Source organism: Ornithorhynchus anatinus, chromosome 4 (genome assembly GCF_004115215.2).
Source record: "Ornithorhynchus anatinus isolate Pmale09 chromosome 4, mOrnAna1.pri.v4, whole genome shotgun sequence".
Classification (NCBI taxonomy): Eukaryota; Metazoa; Chordata; class Mammalia; order Monotremata; family Ornithorhynchidae; genus Ornithorhynchus; species Ornithorhynchus anatinus.
In genome coordinates this window covers 98,650,302-98,664,793 of record NC_041731.1, presented here as the reverse complement: position 1 = coordinate 98,664,793, position 14,492 = coordinate 98,650,302, and the positions used below count along the sequence as shown (strand labels likewise).

At 45.5% G+C, this 14,492-nt stretch overlaps 1 protein-coding gene across 3 annotated transcripts in view; it reads left to right on the top strand.

Moving 5' to 3' along the window:
- The first annotated feature begins 207 nt into the window (after positions 1-207).
- The window catches only part of LRRC8B (leucine rich repeat containing 8 VRAC subunit B), a 38,652-nt gene continuing 24,367 nt past the window's right edge, over positions 208-14,492 (top strand). For 2 of the 3 annotated variants that reach the window (XM_029062217.1, XM_029062219.1), the window contains exon 1: positions 208-265. The gene's annotated coding sequence lies outside the window, so the exon portion shown is untranslated. Of the gene's footprint in view, positions 266-4,225; positions 4,276-14,492 lie in introns of all 3 variants that reach the window. The other variant, XM_029062218.2, reaches the window with a different exon arrangement.

Here is a 14,492-nt window from a genome sequence, read left to right as displayed (position 1 = left end):
AGTTTTGTTATAGCCACAAAAATATGATCAGAATTTTTAGTGCCATTATCTTCAAAATTGTGATGTTTTGTTTTTTTTTAAGATAAACTTCCCATAATGAAATATCATTAAAGGCAGTGCTAGACATTGTGGAAATGGATAAATAGAACTAGTTTTAATTGGGCTGTGAGCAGAAAACTTTACATCCTCTTTCTGATTTCTCTTCAGGAATTCTTCAAGCAAAAATTGTAATTTATAGAGCTTCCAAGTGACTGGGATTCAGAGGGTAAGTTGAACTTAATCTTTTAATCTTTGAGAGGTATGTAAGCGTTTGGCTTTCTTAATACAACTGAAAGACCTATTGAAGAAAATCCGGGAGATTGGGACGATTATTAAATTGGCATTCTTCCATATTAGCTCATGAAGGTGCTTGCAAAAGAGGTGTTAACTGGGACAGAAAAGGAGGGACAATAAGCATATCTGATTTTGCAAATCTTTACCACTAGGCTCTGCTCTTATAGAGAACGGTTTGGAAAACTGCATCTTCACATTTACATTTTGGCAAGGTTTGGACTCCATCATAAAGAACACTCTGTGCGTTCTACACATTACGGTAGTAAGGATGCCAATAGTTTGTTAAAGATATTGAGCTCAGTTCTTTCAGTGCCTGAACTCTCCTTCTGCTTCATAACATACACTGTGACCGTGCTCTTCAGTATATAAAATGGTTCCCTAGTGGTCTGGAAAAGTTGACGCTTTTCCTAGAGGGCCCAATTTGCTACAGTATAACCTAATAAATCTGGCATCCGTGACACTAGCACCTGCCAGGGATTTGAAAATTCTGGATTTTGGAAACATAAAGAAAGTGCATCATTTACCAGTCCTGTAACAATGTACACATTTGGGTTTAGACTTTAGTTTCTCCACATTTCTAGCCCTGCTGCTTTAATTTGAAGTGATACGGTTTTACTTTTAATGTACTCGAAATTGTTTCCTCACCTTAGCATTGCATTGGAAAAGGCATATAGTATACAGTAAAAGGAGCTGGATTTGTGAAAATTGAGATTTTTCTTTTAGAGAGTGGATTAATGAAATTACGCTGTAGCCAGTTATTTACTGTAATCTCTTTTATTCTATGTCCTTTGAGTGCTTTTATCATATGCTTTTAAGTTTTGTGCACATAGTAAGCGCTCAATAAATACTATTGAATGAATGAATGAAGGTTTTGGGAACACTGTTTGTAATAGGCAACTCCAGGTCACATTCCAGACATGGAGACGTGGTCTAGGAAGTCTAAGTGGATAGGGCATTGACCTGGGAGTAAGAAGGCCCCAGGTTCTATTCCTGGCTCCTCTACTTGTCTGCTTTGTGACCTCTGGCAAAACACTTAAGAGCTCTGTGCCTCCATTACCTCATTTGTAAAATGGGGATTAAGATTATGGGACAGGGACTGTGTCCAACCTGTTTGGCTTGTATTTAGCCCAGTGCTTGGTACAGTGCTTAGCACATAGTAAGTGCTTAACAAATACTGTTAAAAAAAAAGGTGGGGGCAGGGGGTGGGGAATCATTGAAGTCTCCATTTTCCATGGCAGCCTGAAACAATCAATTTAGCAGTGGAATCATTTAACAATAAGAAGAATAACAAATAATTACGGTATTTAGTGCTTACTATGTGCCAAACAGTGTTCTAAGCCCTGGGGTAGATACAAGGTAAGCAGGTTGTCCCACGTGGGGCTTACAGTCTTAACCCCATTTTACAGATGCGGTAACTGAGGCACAGAGAAGTTAAATGGCTTGCCAAAGGTCACACAGCAGACGAGTGGCGGAGGCGGTATTAGAAGCCACGTCCTCTGACACTCAAGCCCGTGCTCTTGCCAGTAAGCCACGGGGGTTGAAGTTAGGTAGTCATAGTTATCCAGGGTCTGAGGGGAGCCAAGCACTGTATTGGATGTGTGGACACCCTTATCGGAATTATGAGATGAGGTCCCATACTCGAGGTGTTTACAATTGAATGGGGAAGTCAGGACAAATGTAGACCTCAATAAGAAATCCAAGACCATGGATTGGAGGATACAAATATATAACACAATGAGGTAATTGAATGGGAATTATTGAGAAGCAGCTTGGCCTAGTGGATAGATCCCGGGCCTGGGCATCAGAAGGACCTGAGTTCCAATCCTGGCTCCAATACTTGTCTGCTGTGTAACCTTGGTCAAGTAACCGAATTTGCCCAACTGTATCAAGCAAAAACTTATCATCATTGACTTTAAAACTCTCCATCACCTTTCCCCCTCCTAACACACCTCGTTTCTCTCGCTCTACAACCCAACCCACACACTTCGATCCTCAGGTGTTAACCTTCTCACTGGGCCTCCACCTTGACTGTCTCGCTGCTGGTCCCTGGCCCAAATTCTACCTCCGGCTTGGAATGCCCTCCCTCCTCAAATCCAACAGACAATTACTCTCCGTCCCCCCTTCAAAGCCTTACTGAAGGCCCATCTCCTCCAAGAGATCTCCCCAGGCTGACCCGCACTTTTCCTCATCTCCCACTGCCTTTCCTGACTCACTCCCTTTGCTCTTTCCACCCCCCGCACCACACAGTACTTATGTATATATCTGTAATTTTATTTATTTATATTGACATCTTTTTACTTGTATTGATGTCTGTTCCCCCCAGCCCCCTTGACTGTGAGCTTGTTGAGGGAAGGGATTGTCTCGCTTTTATTACTGTCTTGTACTCTCCTACGTGATTGATGTAGCGCTCTGAACACAGTAAGCGCTCAATAAATACAGTTGAATTAATGAATGAACTGAACTCAGTGCCTCCGAAGCAGCGTGGCTCAGTGGAAAGAGCATGGGCTTTGGAGTCAGGGCTCATGAGTTCGAATCCCAGCTCTGCCACTTGTTGGCTGTGTGACTGTGGGCAAGTCACTTAACTTCTCTGTGCCTCAGTTCCCTCATCTGTAAAATGGGGATTAAGACTGTGAGCCCCACGTGGGACAACCTGATTCCCCTATGTCTACCCCAGCGCTTAGAACAGTGCTCGGCACATAGTAAGCGCTTAACAAATACCAACATTATTACATCTGTGAAATGGGGATTAAGACTGTGAGCTCCGTGTGGGACAGGTGCTGTGTCCAACCTGATTACATTTTATCTACCTCAGATTAGCTTCTATCTACCCCAGCACTTTGTACAGTGCCTGGTACATAGTAAGTGCTTAACAAATATCATTTAAAAAAAAAAGAAATGTTCATTAAGTGCCAAGGAGTTTATTAAAGTGGTAAGAGTATCTTGAGTTACTGGAGCCTGGTTGCACTCTCTGAAATCATTTGAGATATGTTCTGTAAAAGGTTTGTGGAAGAAGAAAGTTTTTAGTTGAGGTTTAAAAGAGAAAAGCAAGTTGGATTAAGTGGGATTAGGGCACTCTAGGTGAGTGGGATTGCCATAATAGCAGGAGATGATGGCAGTTAAGTAAGAGGGAGATAAGGATAAGGACAAACTCAAGGAGGGGACAGAGTGGGTTGAGGACTTTAAAAGCCAAGGTTAGAAGTTCTGAATTGATGTGAGTGCAGGCTGTATAGTCTTTCCAGAAAGGCAGTGAGCATGAGATGGAAGCTCAAGTAAGAAACATTTTGAGAAGCAGTGTGGACTAGTGGCAAGAGCACAGGCCTTGGAGTCAGATGACCTGGGTCCTTTGCCCATCTTTTCTACTAGCTAGGTGTGAGACACTGGGCAGGTCTCCTAACTTCTCTGTACCTCAATTTTCCCATCTGTTATGGGGTTCGATTATCTGTTTGATAGCTATGAAAGCCAGGAAATACCTAGTACAACTCAGCTAGCCCGCCCACTTCACTCCTCTAATGCCAGCCTGCTCACTGTACTTTGATCTTAGCTATTTTACTGCTAGGCTCTTGCCCACATCCTCCCTCTGGCCTGGAATGCCCTCCCCCTCCATATACGTGAGACGACCACTCTCTCCTCCTCTAAGGTCTTTTTTAAAATTGTATTTTCTAAGCACTTGCTACGTGCCAGGTACTGTACTAAGCACCAGGGTAAATACAAGCTAATTAGGTTGGCCGCAGTCCCTGTCCCACATGGAGCTCAGAGTATTCATCCCCAGATGAAGGTAACTGAGGTCCAGAGAATCGAAGTGACTTGTCCAAGGTCAGAAAGCAGAAGAGTGGTGGAAGTGGGATTAAAAACCAGATCCTTCTGACTCCCAGACCTGTGCTCTATCCACTAGGCCATGCTGCTTCTCAATGCCTTACCCCAACCCAAGCCCAATTGCTGAAGGTAAGTAAATCCCTCCCCGTCTCCTTCCTACCTGCGTTGAAATTAAGCACTTGGCATTGAATGGATCTTGGAGGAATCTCTAACCTTCAGTTTGTGGCAGATTTTTCAATTCTTAGCAGACACCTCTAACTGGAGTAACTGTAGAAGTCTGCATTACCCCAGTGCTTAGTACAGTGCTCGGCATAGAGTAAGCATAGTAAGCCCCACTTTCCCTCATCGCCCACTGCCTTCAGTGTCACCCTGACTCTCTCCCTTTGATCTTCCCCCCTCTCCCCGCCCCATAGCACTTATGATATATCTGCAATGTGAGCTCTTTGTGGGCAGGGATTGTCTCTCTCTATTGCTGTATTAAACTTTCCCAAGCGCTTAGTACAGCTTTGCACACAGTAAGCACTCAATAAATACGATTGAATGAATTGAATGAATGAATAAGGACTAAAGAATGAGAAGAAGAATAATAAGCAGAGGGACAATTTAGAAATGGCTGATGCAGATATCACCAAGTTGCATCTCATTCATTTAGTCGTATTTACTGAGCTCTTACTATGTGCAAAGCACTGTACTAAGCACTTGGGAAAGTATGGTATAACAATAAACAGACACATTCTGCCCACAAGGAGCTTTAAGAGGAATCAATGGACTATCCAATGTATCATTGCGAGATATTGAAACAAATGAAGTGATTATGGGCTCTCTGTAACTCCAGGGATGAAGAAATCAGTTTTCAAGAAGGCAGATGAAGTTCTGAAAATGATTGTAAGCTAGTCCTCTAGACTGTAGCCTTGCTGTGAGTAGGGGATGTACCCGCCAGCTCCATTTTCAAATACCATTGAAAATAAATAAAAATACCAACTCTGTCATATTGTGCTTAATGCACAGTAAATGCTCAATAAATACGATTGATTGAAGGAGAAAGCCTTGCGAGAGAAAAGTTTAAATGTGCACAGAGGTGTTTAGAATGAGTTTGCCTGTTTTAAGGTTCTTGAGGAAGAAAAGGAGGTTCAACTAAAACTCAGCCTAAATTGGACAAATAACTGTTGGAGTTCCTCAAGGGTCAGTTCTTGGCCCTCTTCTGTTCTCCATTTACACTCACTCCCTCGGTGAACTCATCCGCTCTCACGGCTTTGACTACCATCTCTACGCAGATGACACGCAGATCTACATCTCCGCCCCGTCCTCTCCCCCTCCCTTTAGGCTCGCATCTCCTCCTGCCTCCGGGACGTCTCCACCTGGATGTCAGCCCGCCACCTAAAACTCAACATGAGCAAGACTGAGCTCCTCATCTTCCCTCCCAAGCCCGGTCCGCTCCCAGACTTCTCCATCACCATGGATGGCACGACCATCCTTCCCGTCCCGCAGGCCCGCAATCTCGGTGTCATCCTTGACTCGTCCCTCTCGTTCACCCCACACATCCTATCCGTTACCGAGACCTGCCGGTTTCACCTCTACAATATCGCCAAGATCCGCCCTTTCCTCTCCACCCAAACGGCTACCTTACTATTACGGGCTCTCGTTATATCCCGGCTAGACTACTGTGTCAGCCTTCTCTCTGACCTCCCTTCCTCCTCTCTCGCCCCGCTCCGGTCTATTCTTCACTCCGCTGCCCGGCTCATCTTCCTGCAGAGACGATCTGGGCATGTCACTCCCCTTCTTAAACAACTCCAGTGGTTGCCTATCGACCTCCGCTCCAAACAAAAACTCCTCACTCTAGGCTTCAAGGCTCTCCATCACCTTGCCCCTTCCTACCTCTCCTCGCTTCTCTCTTTCTACCGCCCACCCCGCACGCTCCGCTCCTCCGCCGCCCACCTCCTCGCCGTCCCTCGGTCTCGCCTATCCCGCCGTCGACCCCTGGGTCACGTCCTCCCGCGGTCCCGGAACGCCCTCCCTCCTCACCTCCGCCAAACTGATTCTCTTTCCCTCTTCAAAACCTTACTTAAAAATCACCTCCTCCAAGAGGCGTTCCCAGACTGAGCTCCTCTTCCCCCTCTACTCCCTCTGCCATCCCCCCTTTACCTCTCCGCAGCTAAAGCCTCATTTTCCCCTTTTCCCTCTGCTCCTCCACCTCTCCCTTCCCATCCCCACAGCACTGTACTCGTCCGCTCGACTGTATATATTTTCGTTACCCTATTTATTTTGTTAATGAATTGTACATCGCCTTGATTCTATTTAGTTGCCATTGTTTTTACGAGATGTTCTTCCCCTTGACGCTGTTTAGTGCCATTGTTCTTGTCTGATCTCTCTAATCTGATCTTGTCTAATCTCCCCCGATTAGACTGTAAGCCTGTCAAACGGCAGGGACTGTCTCTGTCTGTTGCCGACTTGTTCATCCCAAGCGCTTAGTACAGTGCTCTGCACATAGTAAGCGCTCAATAAATACTATTGAATGAATGAATACTCAAGAAAGCGAAAAACTATCTCCACAGTCAGCAGAACAGGCTACTTCTGCAAACTCAGAAACCCAATAAATGGTATTTATTGTGTGCTTATTTTGTGCACAGTAAGCACTTAAAAAATACCACAATTATTAGTATTGCAGAACACTCCTAATCACATTATAACTCTCCATTTAATCAGTTTTTATGTCCTTCATAAAACTATTTTTTACAAAGATTAAACTGCCTTAGTGGATTTTAATATTACAGTATATAGCATGTAAAACAATTTCATATTTTTCCAGAAGTTCTGAAAATTTATTCTGTGGGAAAACGCACTCACCCAATCAATCGGTGGTGTTTATTGAGTGCTTTCTGTGTGCAGAGCACTGACCCATGCAGTTGAGAGGGATAGTACGTAAGAGTAGGTAAAGACAATCCCTGCCTACAAGAAGCTTACAGACCAAAGCGGGAGACAGAAATTAAAATCAATTCCAGATGAATTATATGTACATAAATGCTCCTTGGCTAGGAGAAGGGTAAATACAATCACTCCAGATTAGACTGAGTCTGTCATTGGGCAGGGATGGTCTCTATCTGTAGCCTAATTGTACATTCCAAACGCTTAATATAGTGCTCTGAACATAGTAAGCGCTCAATAAATATTATTGAATGAATGAATGAACCACTTCCGGCTCTGCCACTTGTCAGCTGTGTGACTGTGAGCAAGTCACTTCACTTCTCTGTGCCACAGTTAATCCCCTGTAAAATGGGGATTAACTGTGAGCCTCACGTGGGACAACCTGATTACCCTGTATCTACCCCAGCACTTAGAACAGTGCTCTGCACATAGTAAGCGCTTAACAAATACCAACAATTCGGCAACAGAAACAGTCCCTACCCAACAATGGGCTCACAGTCTAGACGGGGGAGACTGACAACAAAACAAAATAAGTAGGCAAGTATCAATGCCATCAAAATAGATAAATAGAATCATATTCATTCAATAGTATTTATTGAGCGCTTACTATGTGCAGAGCACTGTACTAAGCGCTTGGGATGAACAAGTCGGCAACAGATAGAGACAGTCCCTGCCGTTTGACGGGCTTACAGTCTAATCGGGGGAGACGGACAGACGAGAACGATGGCAATAAATAGAGTCAAGGGGAAGAACATCTCGTAAAAACAATGGCAACTAAATAGAATCGAGGCGATGTACAATTCATTAACAAAATAAATAGGGTAACGAAAATATATACAGTCGAGCGGACGAGTACAGTGCTGTGGGGATGGGAAGGGAGAGGTGGAGGAGCAGAGGGAAAAGGGGAAAAAGAGGGTTAAGCTGCGGAGAGGTAAAGGGGGGATGGCAGAGGGAGTAGAGGGGGAAGAGGAGCTCAGTCTGGGAACGCCTCTTGGAGGAGGTGAGTTTTAAGTAGGGTTTTGAAGAGGGAAAGAGAATCAGTTTGGCGGAGGTGAGGAGGGAGGGCGTTCCGGGACCGCGGGAGGACGTGACCCGGGGATCGACGGCGGGATAGGCGAGACCGAGGGACGGTGAGGAGGTGGGCGGCAGAGGAGCGGAGCGTGCGGGGTGGGCGGTAGAAAGAGAGAAGGGAGGAGAGGTAGGAAGGGGCAAGGTGATGGAGAGCCTTGAAGCCTAGAGTGAGGAGTTTTTGTTTGGAGCGGAGGTTGATAGGCAACCACTGGAGTTGTTTAAGAAGGGGAGTGACATGCCCAGATCGTTTCTGCAGGAAGATGAGCCTGCAGAAGAATCTATACACACCATTAGTAAAATAGATTAATAAATATGAACAAATATACACAAGTTCTGTGGGGAGGGGAAGGAGGTAGAGCAGAGGGAGGGAGTAGAGGCAATGGGGAGGGGAGGAGGAGCAGAGGGAAAGGGAGAGCTTAGTCTGGGAAGGCCTCCTAGAGGAGGTGAGCTCTCAGTAGGGCTTTAAAGAGAGTAAGAGAGTTAGTTTGGCAGATGTGAGGAGGGAGGCATTCCAGGTCAGAGGTGGGACTTGGGCCAGGGGTCGACGATGGCACAGGCGAGAACGAGGCCCAGGGAGGAGGTGAGCAGTGGCAGAGAAGCAGAGTGTATGGGGTGGGCTGTAGAAGGAGAGAAGAGAGGTGAGATAGGAGGGGGCAAGGGGATGGAGAGCTTTGAAGCCAAGAGTGAGGAGTTTTTGCTTCACAAGAAGGTTGATAGGCAACCACTGGAGATTTTTAAGGAGTTGAGTGATATGCCCAGAGCGTTTATGCAGAAAGATAATCTGGGCAGCGAAATAAAGTATAGACTGAAGTGGGGAGAGACTGGGGGATGGGAGATCAGAAAGGAGGCTGATGCAGTAATCCAGTCAGGATATGATGAGAGATTGTACTAACAAGGTAGTGGTTTGGATGGAGAGGAAAGGGTGGATCTTGGCGATGTTGTGAAGATGAGACCGGCAGGTTTTGGTGATGGATTGGATGTGTGAGGTAAATGAGAGAGCAGAGTCAAGGATGACACCAAGTTTGCGGGCTTGTGAGACAGGAAGAATGGTAGTGCTGTCCACAGTGACAGGGAAATCAGGGAGAGGACAGGGTTTGGAAGGGAAGATAAGGAGCTCAGTCTTGGACATGTTTGTTGAGTTTTAGGTGATGGGAGGACATCCAGGGGGAGATGTCCTGAAGACAGGAGGAGATGCGAGACTGGAGGGAGAGAGAAGAGGGGAAGAGATGTAGATTTGGGTGTCTTCTGTGTAGAGATGATAGTTGAAGCCTTGGGAGTAGATGAGTTCACCAAGGGAGTGAGTATAAACGGAGAACAGAAGGGAACCAAGAACTGACCCTTGAGGAACCCCTATAGTTAGGGGATGGGAGGGGGGAGGAGGATCCCGTGAAGGAGACTGAGAATAACTGGCCAGAGAGATAAGAAGAGAACCAAGAGAGGACGGAATCAGTGAAGCCAAGTTTGGATAATGTGTTGAGGAGAAGGGGGTGGATGACAGTGTCAAAGGCAACTGAGAGGTCGAGGAGGATTAGAAGAGAGTAGGAGCCAGAGTTGGGGAGAGAGAAATCAATATAGATAAATAAAATTACAAATATGTTTGTAAGTGTTTTGGAGCTGGGAGGGGGAAAGAGCAAAGGGATAAATAAAATTACGGATATGTACATAAATGTTTTGGGGCTGGGAGGCGGAAGAGCAAAGGGAGCGAGTCAGGGTGAAACAAAAGGGAGGTGAAGATGAAGAAAAGTTGGGCTTAGTCTGGGAAGGCCTGTTGAAGGAGATGTGCCTTCAATAAGGCTTTGAAGCAGGGGAGAGTGGGGTTCACAGGTCAAGTAAGACAGAGAGCAGTTATTTAATCCCAGTTTAACAGTTGAGGAACTGAGGCACAGAGAAGTGTAGTGACATATCCAAGGTAACAAAGCAGGCAAGTATCAGAGCCGGGATTAGAACTCATAATAATAATAATAATGTTGGTATTTGTTAAGCGCTTACTAGGTGCAGAGCACTGTTCTAAGCGCTGGGGTAGATACAGGCAAATCAGGTTGTCCCCCATGAGGCTCAGTCTTAATCCCCAATTTACAGATGAGGTAACTGAGGCACAGAGAAGTGAAGTGACTTGACCACAGTCACACAGCTGACAAGTGGCAGAGCCAGGATTTGAACCCGTGACTTCTGACTCCCAAGCCCGGGCTCTTTCCACTGAGCCACGCTGCTTCTCATGTCCTCTGATTCCCAGACCCATGCTCTTTCTTTATCGTGGAATATGCCTGAACTACTTTTGTGTCAATGTAGCTCATGATCGCTGAATTAATATTCATTTAATCTGAAGAAATGTGGCGGGTAACACAGTCACGATATCTTCAGAGGAACACTCGAGGGCAAGATTTGTGTCTACTAATCTATTTTTCTCTCCCAAGTGCTAAGTAGAGTGCACTGCATACAGCAAGCACTCAGTAAATACCATTGGTACTGGTGGTGAACATCTATAATTTATCACCAAAGAGGATTAGAACAAAAGAAATGGGCTCGAGTTGGAGGACGAGAATCTTTTTAGCAAAGGCCTGGGATTCTTGCACTACCCTAACCACTCTGGAAGATTTCCCTGACTAATCACCTATCTCCCCACTCTTTCTAGCTCCCTCCTTGCATTTCAATTCCTACCTGGAAGCACTTAGGGTACTCAGCCATACCCCTTCCGCAGGGCTTATCTTTTCACTTAGTTGCTTACCCTACCTGAAATATATTTTAATGTCAGTCCTGCTGACTCCCTAGGGTGAGGGGAGCAAACCCCTTGATCCATCAATCAGTCAATAATATTCATTGAGTGCCTACTGTATGCAAAGCACACTGTACTAAGCACTTGGGAGACTACAGTACAACAGAGAGAAGCTGCATGGCATAGTGGATAAAACACTGGCCTGAGAGTCAGAAGGTCATGGATTTTAATCTTAGCTCCACCACTTGTCTGCTCTGTGACCTTGGACAAGTCACTTGACTTTTCTGTGCCTAAGTTACTTCATCTATAAAATGGGGATTAAGATTAAGACTGTGAGCCCCATGTGGGACAGGGACTGTGTCCAACTTGATTCAATTGTATCTACTCCAGTGCTTAGAACAGTGCTTGACATACGGTAAGCACTCAACAAATATAATTATTATTGTCATTATTATCATTATTATCAGAGTTGGTAGACACAATCTCTGACCACAAAGAGTTTACCGTCTAGTGGGGAGTCGGACATTAGAATAAATTATGCTTATGTACATTCTGTGGGGCTTAGGGCGGAGTGATTGTCAAAAATAATTATGGTATTTTATGGCCAAATGATTAAATGCTTGCAAAATCCAAGTCATAGGTGATGCAGAAGGGAGAGCTAGTAGGGAAAAGGATGGCTTAATTGAGGAAGGGTCTTGGAGGAGATGTGATTTTAATAAGGCTTTCGAGGTGGGGTGGGGTGGTGTGTCGTGTGTGAAGGGGAAGGGAGTTCTAGATCAGAAGGAGACCTTAGACAAGGAGTCAGCAGTGGCCTAGTGGAAAGACACGGGCCTGGGAGTCAGGTAAGTCACTTCACTTCTCCAGACCCCAATTCTCTCATCTGTAAAATGGGGATTAAGATTATGAGTCCTAGGTGGACTCTGTCCAATCTGATTATCTTGTATTTACACCAGTGCTTAGTACAGTGCCTGGCACATAATAAGTAGTTAACAAATACTAACAAACAAACAGTGAGATATACGAGATTGAAGTACAGTGAATAGGTTGACATTAGAGGAGTGAGATGTGCAGATTGGGTATTAGTAAGAAATTAGAGAGATAAGTTTGGCTGGGGAGAACTGATTGATTTAAAGCTGATGGTAAAAAGTTTCTCTTTGAGGAGGAGGTGGATGGGCAATCACTGGAGGGTCTTCAAGAGTGGGATGATGTGGACTGAACTTCTTTTAGGAAAATGATCTGGACAGCAGAGTGAAGTGGGGATTGGAGTGGAGAGAGACAGGAAGCAGGGAGGTCAGTGAGAAGGCTGATGCAGTAGTCAAGGTGGGATAGGATAAGTGCTTAGATCAGCATAGTAGCAGTTGGGATGGCGAGTAAAGGGTGGATTTGGGGGATGTTGTTATGGTAGCTCTGACAAGATTTGATAACAGATTTAATATGTGGGTTGAATGAGAGATGAGTCAAGGATAATGCCAAGATTTCAGGCTTGTAGAATAGGGAGGATGGTGGTTCCTGTGATGGGAAACTCAAGGGGAGACCAGGGATTGGCTGGGAAGGTGAGCTGTTCTGCTTTGGACATGTGAAGATGGAGATGTCAATGGGACATCCTGGTAAAGATATTTCCGGAAGGCAGGAGGAGATGTGAGACTACAGAGAAGAGAGGTCAGGGCTGGAGTGTAGATTTGGGAATCATCCTTATAGAGACGATGGTTGAAGATGTTGGAGCAAATAAGTTCTCCAAGGGAGCAGGTGTAGTTGGGGGATACAAGGAGACCCAGAACTAAATCTTGAGGGCACCCCCAACATTGTCAGAAGGTGGGAGACAGAGGAGGAGTGGTCAGAGAGATAGGTGAACCAAGAGAGGACAGAGTGTCTAGACTGTAAGCTCCTTGTGGGCGGGTAACATGTCTACCAACTCCGTTATATTGGACTCTCCCAAGTGCTTAATACAGTGTTCTGCACACAGTTAAGTGCTCAATAAGTACGGCTGATTGAAATCAAGGTTACATAATGTGTCCAGAGGAAGGGGGTGGTCCACAGTGTGGAAGGCAGTTGAGAAGTCAAAGAGATTTCGGTTGTCCTCCCCCAACTTTCCTATTACTATAGACAGCGTGAACTTCTTCCCTCTCACCAGCTCGTAACTTCAGCATTATTCTCGACTCCTCTCTCTCATTCAACCCACATATTCAATGTCACCAAGTCATGTCAGCTCAACCTTTACAACATCACTAACAACCACCTTTTCCCTCCAGCTGAACTGCTACTATGCTGATCCGAGCACTGATCTCTAGACTGTAAGCTCATCTGTAAACTGTAAACTCATTATGGGCAGGGAACATGTCTGTTAATTATGTTGTATTGTACTCTCCCATGCGCTTAGTACAGTACTCTGCACATAGTAAACACTCAGTAAACACAATGGTTTAATTACCCTACCCTGCCTCGACTACTGCATCAGCCTCCTTGCTGACCTCCCTGCCTCCTGTCTCTTCTCACTCCAGTTCTCACCCCTCTGCTGCCATAGATCATTTTTCTAAAAAAACATTCTGTTGGTTTCCCCAGCCCTTCAAGAACCTCCAATGGTTGCCCATCCACCTCTGCATCACCGAAACACCTTACCATCATCTTTAAAGTACTTAATCACCTTGCCCGCTGCTTTCTTAATTTGCTGACTTGCTATTACAACCCTGCATGCTTACTTGGCTTCTTCCACACCCAGCTACTCGATCTCGTCTCTCACCATCGACCCCCTCACCCGTATCCTACCTCTAGCCTGGAACTCCTACCCCCTTCATATTGCACAGACCACCATTCTCCCTACATTCAAAACCTTATTAAAATCCCAAGTGGTGGATTTGGGTTAGAACCCAGGTCCTTGGACTCCCAAGCCTGTGCCTTTTCCACTAGGCCATCCTGCTTCTCAATAAGGAGAAAGGCTGTGTTACCTTACTCTCAGGAGACATTCCTCGTTCTACCTGACAGTATTCCTGTGTGACTTTCTGTCTGTGATCCCAAAGCAGGATCTGTTCTTGAGACAGTGTCTCCCCCCGCTCCTTTTCTTGCCCCTTTTCATTAAGAGAGAAATCAGTGGGTCTGGAATCTTTTTCTCCACTGGAATCATGTGTCTGCTACTCCTGCTTCCCAACCCCGGTTTCCAAGAGGCTTTCAAATCAAAAGCTTTTCAATTGAAATAAGAAGCAACATTGCCTAGTGGGTAGAGCATGGGCCTGGGCATCAGAAGGACCTATATACTAATCCCAGCTTCACCATGTGCCTGCTGTGTGACCTTGGGCAAGTCACTTCTCTGGGACTGTTACCTTATCTGTAAAATGGGGATTAAGAGTGTGAGCCCCATGTAATAATAATAATAATAATGTTGGTATTTGTTAAGCGCTTACTATGTGCCGAGCACTGTTCTAAGCGCTGGGGTAGACATAGGGGAATCAGGTTGCCCCACGTGGGGCTCACAGTCTTAATCCCCATTTTACAGATGAGGGAACTGAGATGCAGAGAAGTGAAGTGACTTGCCCACAGTCACACAGCTGACAAGTGGCAGAGCTGGGATTCGAACTCATGAGCCCTGACTCCAAAGCCCGTGCTCTTTCCACTGAGCCATGCTGCTTCTCCATGTGGGACAGGGTCT